Source organism: Myotis brandtii, unplaced genomic scaffold, assembly GCF_000412655.1.
Source record: "Myotis brandtii unplaced genomic scaffold, ASM41265v1 scaffold17, whole genome shotgun sequence".
NCBI classification, from domain to species: Eukaryota; Metazoa; Chordata; class Mammalia; order Chiroptera; family Vespertilionidae; genus Myotis; species Myotis brandtii.
In genome coordinates, this window is record NW_005356259.1 from 7,155,573 (window position 1) to 7,167,226 (window position 11,654).

The following is an 11,654-nucleotide window of genomic DNA, read 5'->3' on the forward strand; positions in this document are numbered from 1 at the left end:
CCCGGGATCCTTCGGCCCCGAGGGGGCTGGGTCCACTCGGGGCGTCGGGAGAGCCGGGAGGACTCGGTAGCCCCCGGCGAACATATGTGCACAGGGATGCGTCAGGCCACCCCAAGAGGGTGGACACCCGAGGACGCAGTCCGTCCGAGACGCGCAGAAGGAAAGTCCCGCGTGTACACCGGCATTGACACTCGCGCTGACCCGCGGGAAAACACACGCTGCGTCTCATCTCTCGCCCCCTGAGCTTTCCAGGGTCGTCAAACATCAAGTCACGTAGGGACTTAGATTCAGTGCTGCCTGAGCTCAGAGAAGGAAGCAGGCTAGAGAGGTAGGTGATTCGCCCATCGTCGCACGCCCATGCCTCGCCCATGTCAAGACAAACGCTGGGGGAGAGGGAGGAGGAGCGACGGGCTTTCGGGAGGTCGGTACTCTTCAGCGCGAGCAGGATTTGAACCAGCACAGATGAGGAAAGGCGAGGGGCAGAGAGACGATAACAGGCTGGGGAACAGGACAACGCAGGGGTGTGGCGATGAGCATCCGGGAGCGCGGGACGCCTGCGTGGCCTGGCATGGGCTGACCTGCCGCTGCCCTGCGATGCCTCGCTCCCTTCCTCCTGCCCCAGGGGTGGGCTGGCTAGCCAGGAAAGCTGAATTCCCTCTGCATAGAGGGACTACAAAAGTAATGTGTTGGGCTAATTTCGATTTTTCTTCATTTTATTTTTCCAGTTTTTCCTGTACTCTCTCTTCTAGGAGGCAATCATTTTATTGTTTTGAAATGCCTGGCAATTGTTTGGTGACAGCTTTCATCTGCTTTTCGGCAGCATTTTCCTTTTTAAAATATTTTTTATGCAATTCATACACACACACACACACACACACACACACACATACACACATATATATTATTGATTTCAGAGAGGAGAGAGAGAAACATCAATGATGAAAGAGAATCATTGATTGGCTGCCTCCTGCATGCCCCACAATGGGGATCAAGTCCACAACCTGGGCATGTGCCTGACGGGAAATTGATCCCTGACTTCCTGGTTCATAGGTCTATGCTCAACCACTGAGCCACGTGGGCTGGGCTATGCAATTCCTTTTTAAAATTAAATTTCTTGGGGTGACATTGCACAGCAGCATTTTCCTGGTGATGATTCTGCATCTGCCACATGCTTTGCCTGTCCCTTTCCTAAGCTTATATATTTACTACTATATATATAAGAGATCCTTATACATTAGAGATCCTTTGAGGCTTCCTTTCTGATGACTTATCTTTGAGTGAGTGGCGTTTTTCCTGGACCAGCTCTTTGCTGAAGCGTCACACTCAACTTGAAGATCAAAGGAACCAAATGATAGCACAGCCCAGTGTAAGCACTGTTAACCCTACACTCCTTACCATGGGAAAACGCAGCCACCCTGTCCACCATGGGTTTCAAATTAAAATATGATCCATCTCTGGAAATGTCTATTCCTTTTTTTACCATCTAATCATATACTCTAGGTCAGGGGTCCTCAAACTACGGCCTGCGGGCCACATGCAAATACAAATATTGTATTTGTTCCCGTTTTGTTTTTTTACTTCAAAATAAGATATGTGCAGTGTGCATAGGAATTTGTTCATAGTTTTTTTAAAAACTATAGTCCAGCCCTCCAACGGTCTGAGGGACAGTGAACTGGCCCCGTTTAAAAAGTTTGAGGACCCCTGCTCTAGGTCCTTCTGGCCCTTGGGTCTTTGTTTGGCTATTAAAAAGATTTTATCTTGACTTAATGACCCCATCCATATACCCTCCTGCCATGAGTGATGTGGAGTTCAGGTGAAATGCTTTTGGAAACCTGCCTCAAACCAACTCGACAGTCTAAGGCAGCGGCCACCAACCTTTCAGACCTCATGGACCACCAGTGGTCTGCAGACCACCGGTTGGCGACCGCTGGTCTAAGAGGAACAAAAAAACTTTGTCTCATTGAGAACTCTTTAATAGTAATGTAAAGGGGAGGAAAGAATTCTTGGTCACACTCTGAGGGCTCAGTGATCTTCATGAAGGCTGTTGGTGTACTGCTGCCACCTGGTGGAAATAATGATTTAGGACACTGTGTCCATCAAGATCAGCTCCCAGACAGACATTCCCTGGTATGGAAGGAGAGATTATTTGGAAAGAAATTTGTAAGGATTTATAAGTCTTGCATTCTCAGGTAGGGACAAGAGTTATAACTGCTACAAGACTCCCTAATTCTCCCCACATCCTGGTAAAGGCTGGAAAAACTCGGTTATGTATATTTTCCTATACTTACAAGAATATTTTCTTTTATACTCATATAGGTAAAACGTCGATCTCAGGCTAATTCGGGTGAGGGGGTGTCCGTTAAAGCTGAAAGTCCATTATATAATAAAATAGGTTTTCCACATGCATATGTTAAAAAATTGGCAAATTAGTTTGCCTGTTTTTACTTATGAAGACAGGCTTGTGTAATTAAAATTAAGTCTGTAGAAAAGTTTAATTTCACAGAAGTTTTTTATATCTATTGCTGTAATTTTTTAAAATATATTTTATTGATTTTTTTTACAGAGAGGAAGGGAGAGGGACAGAGAGCTAGAAACATCGATCAGCTGCCTCCCGCACACTCCCCACTGGGTATGTGCCCGCAACCAAGGTACATGCCCTTGACCGGGATCGAATCTGGGACCCTTGCGTCTACAGGCCGACGCTCTATCCACTGAGCCAAATCAGTTAGGGCTGTATTGCTGTAATTTTAAGTTTGTACTGAATAAGTCAAGTAAATGTGTGCATTCACTAGTCGCCGTGAATAAACAAGGAAAATCGGTGGTTTTCTTTTGTGCCTCTCTTCCTTTACGTCAGACCCAACCACAGAAATCACACTTGCTATTACAACTAGATCAGACTCCATGTAATGAGCCTTCATCTCAAGTATGAAATCCGGGCCAGCCTGACATCGCCCATGTGGGCAAACTGCGATGAGAGTGCAGAGCTGAGGATGGCTCAGGCTCACCGTGGAAAAGGACGCCCTGCTGTCAAAATGATTTGCAACAACTATATAGAGTCCAGCACATTACTGAGGAAGAGGGGCACACTATCAGAGGAGAGTATGTTAAGAGAAAAATCAACAAGCCTTATATGTATTCTGCAACAAGCATATTGCAAAAAAGGGAAACCCACAGGCTAGCACTGCCCTGGGCTCTCCGAAGGCCCACCAGGTATTGAGTCACTGTGTCCCCTTGCAAAGGAGAGATCCTACGCTCCCTGGGAGCTTACCTTCTCTCTGCACTGACTCTCTTTGCGATTTGGGAAAACTGAAACCTCACTGCAAAATGGGTACCTTTTCTACCTTACACAATAGAGGCCATTCATCTATTCATCCTTTCACTCAGTTATGCAATTATTTATCGACTCATTACTGAATGCCTGCTCAGTAATGGGACAGGTATGTACTATGTGCTGGGAAGAAAAAGATAACTACTACACAGTTTTGAGCAGTAGCAAAATGGCCTGCTGACGCGTGGTAAACACCCAATAAATACTTGTTGAATGAATGGTAAGTCCTGCCCTCTGTGATCATCCTGGTCTAGTAGGGGAAAGAAGCATGTCAACAAATAAATAAAATTAAATTGTTTTAATGAAATAGTAAAGGAACTGATCAAGTATTATAAATATAGAAGACTGTATTTACCTGGAAGTTAGGGGTGGTTTGACAGAGGTGGTAACATTTATTTAATTTTAAATAAGAATTTTCCAGGAAAGTTAAGAAGGAAGTCTTTACAGGCAGACCAAAACTACTCACAGTTCCTATTTTTAGCAGGATTCCTTCCATTCTGGTCTAGTCCTAATTTGCTAATATAAATATTAACAACTATTTTGCTGGGTTTCAGTCTTTTGAGTTTATTTTTACTTTTGTTCCCTAGACAATGAGAGGTCGGCAAAGTTATATGAAAAACAACTCTATAGAACAGATTATTTTTGACAGAGTGGATGAAATTATTTCAAGAAAAAAAGAGGATGTGTTCTCAGTTTCATCCTAAGAAATATTTTAATTCCTCATAATTTCTAAGCCAGATGGAAGAAATTCTTCCTAAAAATAATCTCCCTCAGAGGGAGTCCAAATATAATGTGACAGAAGATTTGACTTTGGAGGGTGAGCACATGGTGCAATATACAGATCTTGTAAAGTAGAAACCCACACCTGAAGCCTATATGTCCATGTTGACCAATGTCACCCCAATCAATTTAATTAATAAATATATTTTTTAAATGATCTCCCTGTTACCTCTAAACCTTCCTCTCTGACACCTGGCCGAGAAGCCAGAAAACACCCCTGCTTCCACAATAGATATGGACTACTATTTGCTCACTGGAATTAGTTCGAGACCATCAGATATTGTGCACTCTAAACCAGACTGGCAGTCATCTACTTTGTCCTTATCAATTCATGTAACGATATTCATGTAAATGACCACCCCATCGGTACTTCATTGACACTTCCAAAAATACTGAATATTGAAAACTTCCTAAGCAAATACTCTCAAGGTTTTATTATTATTATTATTTGCATAACTAATTCACTTCATTGTACTGATGAGGTGGTCATAATAATCTGGCCACTCAGTGTATACTGAGGCGATTTTTAACTTCATGACAGCATGGAAAATCCTATTACATGAGAGTAGAACTTGCTAAGCCAACCAATTCCTCCAAATTGGAATTTGGAAAGATTTCTCATTTGTAGTGAGAAACATGAATCAATACTGACACGAAAATGTTTTAAAGAGCAAGTTGAAACATTTTAAGAAACTACTAGCCTAACAATGCTGCTAATGAGGTACATTTCCATGAAGCCGTCTAACCCGCTCTACAACCCTGTCAACTGCTTTGACAGCCTTAAAGGAAACAAGGAGCAAAGGAAGGAGGATGGGAAATACTAAGGACCAAGGAGCCAAACCTTTTCCAGTTTGAGAATTTTAGACTCCATCACACTTGTTTCTCACTCAGCCTTGCAATCAAATTCTTATTTTCACCAGCTTGTAACCATTATTGCATTTAATAGAGGTTGATGGGTATTTTTATACATAACTGCAGTTTCAACCTGATTATCAGAAATTTAACCAGCAAAGGTAAGCAACATTTCTCGAGCAGGCCAGTAAGCCAGGACAAGTGGAATGGGAAAACTGAGACAGACAGCTGAGCAAACTGGCCTAGCAACTTACTTAAGCAGACACAGGTCACCTCCCTACAGATAACATCTAGGCCCCAGTTGTATTTTAGCTCCAGGCCCAGACCAAGTATGCAACAGCAGGAGCAGCTGCAATGACTAACAGTCCCCTGCCCTGGCACTAACCAATCACCAGAGACCTCGACCCTGAAAGAGCACACCTGGAAAATTGATGAATGTTCTGCTGAAACCCTCCCGAGATCTCCCCTAAGATTCCCACCTGCAAGAAAAAAAACACCCTCAAGACAAAGGACCCATTGTGTGCTCTCCCTCTGTGCCTTCCCCTGCCCCCTCTGCTTCCCCCGACAGGCATGCACCTCCTAAACTCGAAGGGACCCCATGAAGACTTGCAACCAGGGGAGCAACAGGCAGCGGCAGCTCATCCCAGGCTAATCCCCTGAATGTGTCTCCAAGGCCTCTTTTCTCTGACTTCCCAGTGAACTAAAGCAGCCCAGCCTGGGCTCTCCTGTTGCTTCTTCTAGTCCAGGCCTTCCCTTGTTTCACTGTCCCCAGCTTTAATAAACATACACTCACAGTGACCTGGGCTTGTATTGTGAATTCTTTTCTACATGAAGCCAAGAACCCACACACTACCCGCTGGCCCTAGGCAGACCTGCTCAGGGCCAGGTTCCCAGCCTGGTAACATTCCAATGACTGGATTTGTGATAAAAGATTATATCACTCACCACGCCAGGCAGCGGCAAACCAGTACAAAGATTTGGAATTCTTCTCTCTCTAGTGTTTTGTTTTGGCGGTAAAATTATGCTCAGAGACTAATTTTGTCTTTGCCAGCCATTTATTTAACACCGGTCCATTGAGGGAATGTCACAAGCGAATAGCATCCAGGATAATATCTCTTAAAAAGATCATAAATAACATATGCCAAAGCAATGCTAGATTAATTATACTATTATTCAGGCAAGGGGAGGTGAAAGAAATAATGCCCAAATTTAGCTGAAGTGGACCTGTTCTACAAGTAGGCACTGGGGCGGGCCACCTTTAACCAACCTGGAGCTGACTTCCAGCTGCCAGCACAAAATGAGAAGTCCATTGCTGCCAGAGCACGTTGCTAAGGAATGTGTTAGTGGGCAGGATGATTCCTCAAAGGGGTCGCTGCAAGGTTTATCACCACTGTCTGCAAGGCAACACCTCACCAAGACAGGCGCTAATGCCCCAAGGTCTTCAGAGAGCTAGCTCAGCAAAGTGCGCCTTGCCCAGACTGACTCTTCAATAGTCCTCGCATATTGTCAGTATTTACCATCTAAATACTCTATATAAAACGAAGACTATAGATAAACCTAATATAGCTATAGTTGCTTCTCCACATGTTATTGATAAGCCCCAGCGGGGTCCCTAGCAGATGAGCTGCCGACAGCATATCAACAGAGGAGATGATGACTTCCGGACACAGCCTGCTCCATTCTTGTATCAAAACTGCGTCACTTCTGAAGACAACTTTTGTGTTGTCTTTGTCATAAACAGGTGGATTAAAACAACTTCATTTAAGTCATAAACAAATGGCTCTGAAATCATATTAAACCAATAAATAACATCTAGCTAACACCATTGCTTGTCTTCAATTTTCTGCATAATTTAAGAGTTTAGTTAATATGGTTCTTCAAGAACTGAACAATCATCCTTCAAAAACCAAGGCTTTTCCCACATGCTCGGTAACATACTTCCCAACACCAAAGGCTTGGGAAAGTCAGGACTGAACTGAGCTCATCAGGTTTCTTCATGACAGGTATTCTCAGATTCCTTCCTGTGGTCACGGACCCTGGGACTCTCCAAGAGGAAGTGAACAACATAGTCTTTCCCAGCTTGGACCACAGAAGCCATTTTTGGATGGAGGACGTGTGAAGAACGGAGTTACAGGGCACTATGGCCTGATTCACTGATCTGCACTGTGCAGCTGGGCTATTAGCCCATCACATGTAGCTGGTTCCCTGGTTATTAAGAAGTGAGTCTTCCCATATTCTAGAGAGCCTTCAATAGTCAACTGCAGACTGAGCTAGCTTGCATCACATTTTTGGGACTACCCTAGGTAGTCATGGACTGTCTCATAGCATTATAAATAAAATTTGACCCTCTGTCTTACGTCTACTGATTTCACCAACCACTTCCTTTCACAGCAGTCACAGTTCTCAAGATGAGAAGTTCTCACTCTCCACAGAACTAAATTATTTTAAGAAGCCAGTTATGAAAGACTAGATATTGAATGAATCCATTTAAAGGACCAGAATAGGCAAATCAGAGAGAGAGAGAAAGTAGATTAGTGGTTGCTTGGGGCTGGGAGGCATCTGGGGAAATGAGAGATGACTGCTAAAGGGTTAGTTTATTTTGGGTGTTCTCAAATTGACTGTGGTCATAGCTGCACAACTAGTGACTATATTACAAAACCACTGAACTGTACCTTTTAAGTGGGTGAGTTATAAGGAATGTGAGTTATAGCTTCATAAAGTTGTTCTGAAAGCACATTAGGAAAGGAAGACAGCCCCAAGAGAAGAAAACAAGAGGCCCTTGGGAACCTAGTCATCCCCAAGGAGACGGTATACAACCTATGTAAGGAGCTGTTTCTCACACAGTTTTGATTTTATCATCACCACTTTTAACCCCCGACTTCACATCTTTAACGCACTTCTAAATTACCCTAGGTTATCAGAAGATTTCCAACTTTGTCCTCCTTAGAGAGCAGAGCTAGTATTCCACAGGTAGACTAGGTTGGCAAAACAAAACTAAACAAAATAAAAGCCCAATGACAAAATAATCTCCTGCTTTGGGGCTGTGTGTTTCCAGGCAGAACAGAAGCGCTGAGGTTAATTTCTAGTGGAAAAAAAGCCATCAAGTGTTAGGGCATCAGGAGACTTGCCTAAAGCTCATTTCTTTTTCAAATCTGCATAGTTATTCCCTCTACATCTATACAATTCCACATAAGCAATGTTTTCATACCTGAGAATTCAATAAAATGTTCTCTACCAAGGAATGTTAAGCTTTCTGCAGACCAAAGGGCTAGCCAAATTTCCCTAAAACTAAAATTACTGTTCTTAAAAAAGTACTACTCTGTATCATCTTCAGCAACATACAATGAAGATGGAAAACTGTAAGCCTGCTACAAGTCAGAAGCCACAAAACAATTTCTTAAATGATATTAATGAAAAAAAAAATTAAAGATAGTTCCAAATATTTAGGACATTTTTGGCCCAATTCCTTTAATGAGTTTATTTTTACTAATTCACTAGTATAGTATGCAATAAAATAACAGAATTTGAATAAATTAAACTGGCTAATGACAAATAATCAGTTTTCCTCAGTGATTCTTCTTCTACATAAGCAGAATAATTAAATCCCAAAGGGTCTTTTGGTGTATCTTCAACTTTCTTACACCACATAACCAATTAGGGAAATTTTTTACAGATAAACAAAGAGAATACAAGTAGCTTTACAGCAAGTTGAATCTGTTAAGTATATTTGTTATGACAAAGAATTTCTGATACAAAAATTGCTCACTGCACACAGAACTCCAGAGAAGTGATGCCACGAGATAGCTGATGTTAGAAGGTATATGGGAGTCGGGTGGGGTGAGAAGTGAGGGATAAATTAAAATCTGGCAAGTAACTCCTGAAGCAGAGCCCCTTTTTAGAGGGCCTACGAAAAACTGATGTCACCTTTTTAAATCTCTGCAGAGAAGTCCACTTGTTAAGAACTGAAGACCGTTTTATTATCGTTCATGCAGCAAAATGCAGCAGTCACGCTGTTTCCAAAAGGGTCCTAAAAACTGTAGTGCAAAGGAAAAGAAATCTGAGAAAACAATTACAAAAACATCAACTTTTTTTTCTTCGAAGAAATGTGTTCAAAACAGTGACTTTTACAAAAGATGCCAATTTGTTTTAAATGAAAAAAAGAAAGAATTCTATGAAAGATCAAAGACTCATTTCACAGATATTTTATACTGCATCAATGATTTAACAGTATAAAAACAGGGACATAAACTTTTTAAAAATTAGGTCTGAAAGATCAAGATACATATCGGTGGGGGGAGGTGTTTTATATACCCCAAACACCAATATTCTAGCTCTGTGTCCTCTTCTGTTGTTATAATTTGTAAAAATCTCAACGATGCAGTGATTCAAGTTTTCGTAACTTCAAGGATGTGTTAGAAGACAACGCATCTTGGTTCGAAGAATTTGCTGTATCCGAAGGCTGGAACAGGACTCTACCACGATGATTGAAGACGTAAAACGATGGGTGATTCCTTAATGTGTCGAATGTCTTATTTTTTAGTTCTGAAGTAGCATCCATGTCTTTAAACTCCCCTGCAATATGAACTATGCCATAACAAGTAACTGCAAAAGCCAGAAGTATCTGAAGAACTATATCTATCGGCAGGGATTCGTCTTCCTTTTCTGTCAACCGCATGTAAGAACGATGTTGCGCAGCGGAGAAGGCTGCATGGGCCAGAGCGAAGAGGCCGACGCCCACCAGCCCCTTCCACAGCGAGGGCACCATGGTTCCGGATGAGCAGCGAAGGACTTAATTTCATTAAGTGACACCGGCTTAATGTAAGAGACTAAGCTATTTGCTCTGCAGTATGTCCTATCGTTTGCTTTAGATTTTTCCTCTTGGTGTCATTTTTTTTTTCCCCCTTCAATCCTGTAGTTCCTGCTTTATGATGTTGAAGTTAAAGATTTTGGGGAACAATACTCACAGATGATGCTGGAGACACAACAATGTCAGGGCCCACGTTTCGTGGTGGTAAGATTCATCTAGGCTAAGATGGGAGAGGCCACATTTTCCCACTGTCCTTGTTTTCCTCCTGATGACCAGCGTAACCCCTGGGGAATAATTGTGCACAGGTTAACATTCTGTTCCCTATCACTCTTGCACCAAATGGTTTCATTAACAGCGCTTTGCACATCAACTGGGGCTGTTTGATGACTCTGAAATGCTCCTGCAACTAGAAAGGCAGGATAAATGTTTATTTTCTCCACTTACCGCTTTTCAGAATAAAGAGCTGGTGTAATAGTCACCACCCGTAACATGGCAAACAGGGGTTTCTAGAAATTATTGGGGTTTTTTTTTTTAGATTTGGCTCACTCTTTCCAGGAAATGACTTTTACACGTTTGACATTTTCAACCAACTGCAGTCATTCTTTTTGACCCTCAAATTGTTCTAACTGTGGCCAGTGGGCATTCATTCCGCCAAGCTGGCTCCCGGGTCCTTTTAAAAGAACCTCTTTTTCGCCCTGGCTGGTGTGGCTCAGTGGATAGAGCACCAGCCTGCGGACTGAAGGGTCCCGGGTTCGATTCTGGTCAAGGGCACATGTCCGGGTTGCGGGCTCGATCCCCAGTAGGGGACCTGCAGGGGTCAGCCATCAATGATTCTCTCTCATCACTGATGTTTCTATCTCTCTCTCCCTCTCCCTTCCTCTCTGAAATCAATAAAGATATATTTAAAATGAAAATAATAAAAGAACCTTTTTCTTCTTGGATACTTCCCGACTTCCTGTCAGGAGACAGTCCAAGAACTCACTCACTCCCAGCTCCTGTCCGGGCCCCAGCCCCCTTCTCCATGGCGCCCCGGTACCTTTTGGCGGAGAATGGCATTTAGGGGTCAAAATCTGGGTGCCGAAGACTCGCTTCTAGGCCCGGAGGTCATATTAATCCCTTCACTTCAGAGTTAGCAAGATAGGGTTTTAGTCCATTGTTTCAATACTTTTATATCTTATTGTACCCGGGGGGTTTGTGCACTTAATGGCAATACTTACGCCAACCGGCAGCGTCGGAATTGGAACCGGCACAGCACTTCCGCCAGGGAAGGGAGCCCGGGACGCTCAGAGGGACTCCTCCCGGAGGCAGAGGGTCCCTAGAAGAGGCATCGGGGAGACCATCAGGGCTGGGGTGCGGGAAACGGCGCGGGGTGAACAGACCCGCCCTGACCGACTCATCCAAATCGGGCCGGAGGCGAGCGGCGGGTGAGGAAACTGCCGTACCAGGGCCGCTGTTTCGCCCCAGACCTGCCCGGAACTCCCTGGGGCGCACACACGGCCTCCACCCACCCGCGCGCCCCCCTCCCCGGCCCACGCCCGAGAGGGAGAAACCTGGTGCCGACCCGCGCCGCGACCGCCGAACCGAGCCCACGCGACCTGACCTGACTCCGCGTAGCGCCCGACCGCTCGCCAATCAGAGGCGGCCTTGACCACGGAGGCGGGACAAGAGAAGGCGTGTCCAATGAGGAACCAGACCCCGGTCGCCGCCGGACTGAGCATTTCCGAGTCCAAGAGGAAAGTGGATCGCGGGCGGTGGGTCTGGCCAATCAGCAGGGGCGACTGGCATCGTTGGGACCGACAGCCAATCAGAAGAGAGCTCGCTCCCGACTCGCCCGGCCCACACTTCCCACCTTTCCCCCTAACTCCGGGGGCAGCGGCCGCTGAGCTG

General features: G+C 44.3%; 1 long non-coding RNA gene across 1 annotated transcript; it reads right to left on the bottom strand.

Annotated features, from left to right (window-relative positions):
* Positions 1-9,847: 9,847 nt before the first annotated feature.
* Positions 9,848-11,633, bottom strand: LOC102263478. Its single transcript, XR_001361417.1, has 3 exons — positions 11,318-11,633; positions 10,985-11,082; positions 9,848-10,051 (listed from the first exon to the last, which is right to left on the bottom strand). It is a non-coding gene; the product is annotated as an uncharacterized LOC102263478 (long non-coding RNA).
* Between the last annotated feature and the right edge of the window lie 21 nt (positions 11,634-11,654).